We start from the raw sequence: 6,000 nt of genomic DNA on the forward strand, positions 1-6,000 counted from the left end.
TGAAGATTCCTGGAGGGAGGAGGCGGGGCGTGGGGTAGAAGAGGAGGAGGCCAATCTCCGCGCGCCTGCGAACTTTATTGGGTTGAAAAATCTCTTCTGCTGTCGCCTCCCCCTTGCGTGCGGAGCTGTGCCTTGCGTGCGCCGCTTCTGGAAAGTCGGCTCCACTCATGTCCCTCGGCGCTTCTCACGGCACCTGACACGCCGAGGCAGCGGCGGGGGCGGCGGCCGAGGGCGGGGCGCGGACCGCCACCACCCTCCGCGGCGCACGCACAGCCGCGCCCGCCCGGGCCGCCACCCGAAGGCCGGATCTGGGCTCGCGTTGCTCTCGGAGTGGGGACTCTCTTGTCAAAGGGGAAGCCCAAGGCGCTTGGGCCGCGGTAGCTTCCCTGGCCGCGGCGCCCTTTCCAGTCGGCTAGTACAAAGTATTTTAAAGACCCTGGAGAGAAATGGTCTTTTCTCTAAGGTTGGAGAAAGGACGAGCCCGGAGAAAGGGTGGGATGTATAGTAGTTACCCAGGTAGGAAGTGTACTTCCGAGCCTCCGGGGTTATCAAGTGTAGGTAAAGAAATTGGGCGTTTACCACGTGACAGCCCTGTGCTTTTTGAGCTTTACCGGCGCTGCGAATCTCTATTGTTTACCGGTTTACAGTTGAGGAAACGGGTTCAGAGAGATTATATGACTTACCCAAGGTCACACGCACTATAGTAATACATTTACAATCAAAGAATATAATCTTAAATGATTTCTCTTTCCAAGTAAATGATTGAAATGCTTGCATGGGCAAAGTGGGGCGGTTTTCTACCCTCCCACCCTCCCTCCTGCTAGCTAGTAAGAAGTGGAGCCAGAATTTGAACCCACGAAGTCGCACTCCAGATCAATCATACAAGTTTACGCGGAAGGAAATCCTCAGATAAAAGGCACAAATGCCTTCTTTCCTACCCGCCTTAAAAAAAAAATCAGCTGGGCAGATTTTTTTAATAGTTTTTGGGGGTTTTTGTTTTGTTTTGTTTTGTTTTACAGAATTGAGGATTCTGAGGATCCTAAAGAAATAGTATGCTAACCTTCTGCAGGTAAATTGGTTTTGAATGAGGGAGGCCTGCTTCATAGCTGATTTTGGAATAACTGGTTAAATTTTAAAGAAAAATAAAGGGACATCTTAAGAGTCTGACTTATTGAAAGGTTGAAACTAACATTAAAATATCTTATATGATAAGAAAATGACTTTTTGTAAAATTCTCCGTTCAGTAGCTTTTGAGAGGTTCTCTGGAAATGATTTTACACTTCATGATGGGGTACTCAGTTCTGTAAGGAAGTTAGTTTTTGAGCAACTGAGTAAATAAGCATTGGTTTCCCAGGGCTGTGCTGGCATATATATCCTTTGAAATGAATTTTGTAGCAACCTTACAATATCCAGCTTTAGTATGACCTTTGTCTAGTCATTCAAGACTGTTGCAATGTATCAGTCTCTTACTAGACTTCAGTAGACAAGAACTGTGTATGGGCTAATGCCAATTTTGAGCTATGGACATTCCTGAAAGCTTTTATCACAGTATCTCTACCAGAATCAGACGGATGGAGGTGCTTTTAAACCAAGTAAATTTCTATCTTAAAAAGTACAAACAGGGCCTCCCTGGTGGCGCAGTGGTTGAGAGTCCGCCTGCCGATGCAGGGGATGCGGGTTCGTGACCCGGTCCGGGAAGATCCCACGTGCCCCTGAGCAGCTGGGCCCGTGAGCCATGGCTGCTGAGCCTGCGCGTCCGGAGCCTGTGCTCCGCAACGGGAGAGGCCACAACAGTGAGAGGCCCGCATACCGCAAAAAAAAAAAAAAAGAAAAAAAGTACAAACAAAGCTGTTCCTAAGATCTCCTGTTTAATTCCTGAATAATGTCATATAGTTTTTAGTAAACTAGATACATACCTTCCTGCCACAGCAAGTAGTTCAAGCAAACCCTCCTCCAAGCCATAATGCCTTGGGCTCAGCTCTTGTAGGACATGCCTTCAAAAGACAGAGGAACCGGGCTTCCCTGGTGGCGCAGTGGTTGAGAGTCCGCCTGCCGATGCAGGGGACACGGGTTCGTGCCCCGGTCTGGGAGGATCCCACATGCCGCGGAGCGGCTGGGCCCGTGAGCCATGGCCGCTGGGCCTGCGCGTCCGGAGCCTGTGCTCCGCAGGGGGAGAGGCCACAGCAGTGAGAGGCCCGCCTACCGCAAAAAAAAAAAAAAAAAAAAAAAAAAAAGACAGAGGAACCAGTTGGGCAAATGCTGTCAGAAAGATAGACCTCATCAATTATGACAAGCCGAAGCCAAAATGACTGGCTACTGTAAAGCCGGGCCTCAGGTTCTCCCAGGCTTTGCGGTGTAGACTTCTGTTAGAGGGTCCATCTGGTACCTGATGAAAACGCAGGGTAAATCCAAAGCGGCCTGTGGGTACCCCTGATCCAGCTCATGGTGGAGCCCTCACTCTAGTGAAAATCCACACCAGGCTTTTAAGTTATCTCAGTTCCTCAACCAAAGCCAGTGGCTAAGGCCTAGGGATCTCCTTTCAGTCAACAACACACAATACGGGGATTTTGCCTTCCCAAAACTCAAATTTGAATTGTTTGGTACAAATAACTTTCAAAAGAACAGCTAAGCTAGAGAGATAGTTCAAAGCAGAGGTTTAAAATACCTTGTATTGTATTGATTCCACAGAACAGAAATCCAGCTGAAGCTTGTTTAAGCAGGACAGGAATGCCCTGGCTCATGTGCAGGGAAGGATAATGGTGGTACCTCACAGGATGGAAGGACCTGGGGCTGCTCGCCCCACTGTCTAGTATGCTAGTCTCTGCTTGGGCTTCGTTCCAGATACTCTCTTCATGTAACGGGAAAGCTGGCCATGGGCAGCCTCAAATTAACCACCCCAAGAGAAAGAGAATATGTCTCTTTCAAGGTCATGACCCAGGCCCCTGGAAGAACTCTGTTGTGCCAGGTTGGCATCAGGCCACCCTTGTGGCCAAAGGGCTAGTTCTGTTTTCAGAAAAGGAGAGCTGGGGGTGGGGGGAACATGCTAGGAAACCAAAGATAAGAGTACCCTCAGGGCTTCCCTGGTGGCGCAGTGGTTGAGAGTCTGCCTGCCGATGCAGGGGACACGGGTTCGTGTCCCGGTCCGGGAGGATCCCACATGCTGCGGAGTGGCTGGGCCCGTGAGCCATGGCCTCTGAGCCTGCGCGTCCAGAGGCTGTGCTCCGCAACGGGAGAGGCCACAACAGTGAGAGGCCCGCGTACCAAAAAAAAAAAAAAGAGTACCCTCAGTCCTCATGCATCCCACTTCTGTCCATCAGTCCCTTTTGGGTTGAAGAATAACCCAAAATAATAATAATAATAAATCAGCATATGAGGCAGGTACCTTGTGCCTGGAACCAGTAGCCAAGAAAGCTCAGCCTTATGGGTTTTCTTCACGGGATTTCTCTCTAGCATAATCCCTGTGTCGATTTTATGGCTAAGCAATGTGCTCTACAGTGGAGTAGAAGCAGCAATCTCTGGCAAGCCTGACATGTGGGATGGGCAAGAATCAGTAATCAGACACGTGCTAGTAGGCAGAGAAACAGGAATAAGGAGACACACCAAGTGGCTGCAGTGACTGAGAACATGGCAGAGGGGAGAGCTGTAGGATACTGCACAGCTACAGTATCCTACAGCTTAAATATGTGAAGGGGAATTGAGAGGATAGAGGAGTTGCTACCAAAACCCTGTGCTCCAGCTGACTTGCTTCTGCATCCTTCTTCCTGGTAATACACAGGCTGAGAACCACAGAGCTAAAAATACATCTTATTTCATCTAATCTAAGCAGCTGTCATTTACAGGATGCACCATTATTTTCTGTACCAATATGAAGGCTACAGGACTGCCGTTGTTGTAAGACATATTGTGATTTCAGACATGTTAAAATGGTTCTTTTAAAGTGTGTTTTAGAGTCAACAAAGCACAATGCATGCGAGCAATGATCCTCTGGATTCTCTGCCTTTGTATTAAGCAGTGGTGATCCTGAGGTTTCTCAGATAGGGTAGTCCCAGGAGCGTGACCTTTCAAAGCCATCTCCCCTGCCTTTTATATTATTTGATATGGATAATTGATGTTTTCTCAATCCTATGTAAAGTGTGGGCAGAAGTACCTTTGGAAGATTTTGCTAATTTTATCAACCTAAATATTGGCTTGGCCAAAAAGTTCGTTCTGGTTTTTCCATAATCTTACGGAAAAAACCCAAACTTTTTGGCCAACCCAATGAATCTAAGAAGATAGTCTCTTGCTAATTCAGTGTAGCTTAAGGCAAGTTTCTTAGCCGTCCTCCCCTTCCAACCTGATTGCCCCATGAAGCTCTTTCCATATAGTCTGGTATTAGTGAAAGCCACAAAAGCTATATTGTATTATTGTAGTTTCCCACCAAAATACTTTCACATGTATTTATTAGAAGTAAAGGGGCATCAGTGTCTGCAAGGTACTTTCAAATGGTTCAAGGGAAAAAGACAAAGTGGGGGTAGGGAGAGAGAGAAAAAAACAAAGCAAACGTGGTAAAATGTTCGTAATTGGAGAATTTGGGTAAATGAAAGTTCTTTGTGATGTTCTTGCAACTTGTCTGTAAGTTTGAAACTATATCAAAATTAAAGTTACTAAAAATGAAAAAATAAGAGCGTAAGAAAGAAATATCTTCATAACATGATGATCTTTCATTATCCTTTTACTGAGAGTCTCTTAGAAGAAAGGACCATGAAAAGAATCTGGATTGCTATGTCGTTCAATGTCCCCATGATATGTTGCTGTTAGAGTTCAAGGCTAAGAAAAAGTCTGTCAGTTAACAGTAGTTTTCCTCAGCACTACCTGGTAGCACCTTTACCTTCTTTGTTGCCTTTGCTCTTGGAATGGTTCAAGTGTATCTGTCTTTTATTGTAAGCCTCCTTCAATTCCTTTTGAGAAGAGGAGGACTATAAGATGCAAACAGTACCTGCCCTTTAGCTTCATTGTGTCCTTGTTTTAAGGAGATAATCCACTTCCAGTTTGAGGTGCTTCATCAATGTAGCAAATGGTCCTGTTCTCTAATGGCTTCTTCCTGCTTCCTTTAGTTTCCTTCCTTCCCTGCCTTTTGTCTTCCCCTGGCTCTTCCTCGTTCCCTCTTTCTTGCCTCCCATTCTCTTTCGTTCTCCCTTTCCTTGAGTCCACTTCTACCTCTTCCTCACCTGCACGGGCTGGGAGACCCCCACTCTTTCCTCTGCTTTCCATTGTCTCCCTTTCTCTCTCCATCCTCCTGCTGGCCTTCTCTCTCTCACAGAAGAGTAAAGAGTAGGGGCAAAGGAGACAAGAGAAGTGGGAGTGAAGAAAGGAAGAACAGGGCTCAGGGAGCCAGAACAACTAAGGAAAGAAAAGGGGGCAAAATATCAAACACCAAGGCTGAAAGACAACCTCAGTGATCATTTAGTCTAGTCTCTCAGCCACCATCTGAGTCCCTCCTGCTCCATTTTTGTGGATGAAGCATTCACTAACTCAGTTGATGCTTTGCTTTAAAGCACTTCATCCCTTCTTTCAAAGCGAACACCATCATATTGCATTCTTACAGAGGATTTTGTCTAACCATATGCTGCCATGAATGAACTCTCCCACCTTTCCTTTCAAGAATCAAAACAGGTTTGATTTGGGAATCTTTTCCTTTCCAAATGAAATAGAGATGCAGTACTTAACATTCTTGGTGTTTGTAGATATTGCCCTATGTATTCCCTTTAAAACCCCAATCTAGTTTGTAAAAAATGGTGATGCATGTAAATAAGGCATCAGTGACACTCAGAAATAATAATAATAGACAGCACTGTTTCTATAGGAAGGGAGGGGATGCCAAGTCTGTGGTTGCTTTTGCAAATCTGTTCCACAGGCTCCAACTACCACCTCCATTCACTTCCTGAAAGTCACCTTTGTAACAGTGGAACTGAGGGGCTGCTGTCCTCTACTTTGGTCAACAGAGAAAAACTTTACTTTCCT

This window comes from Mesoplodon mirus (genome assembly GCF_964341445.2).
Source record: "Mesoplodon mirus genome assembly, chromosome: 14".
Classification (NCBI taxonomy): Eukaryota; Metazoa; Chordata; class Mammalia; order Artiodactyla; family Ziphiidae; genus Mesoplodon; species Mesoplodon mirus.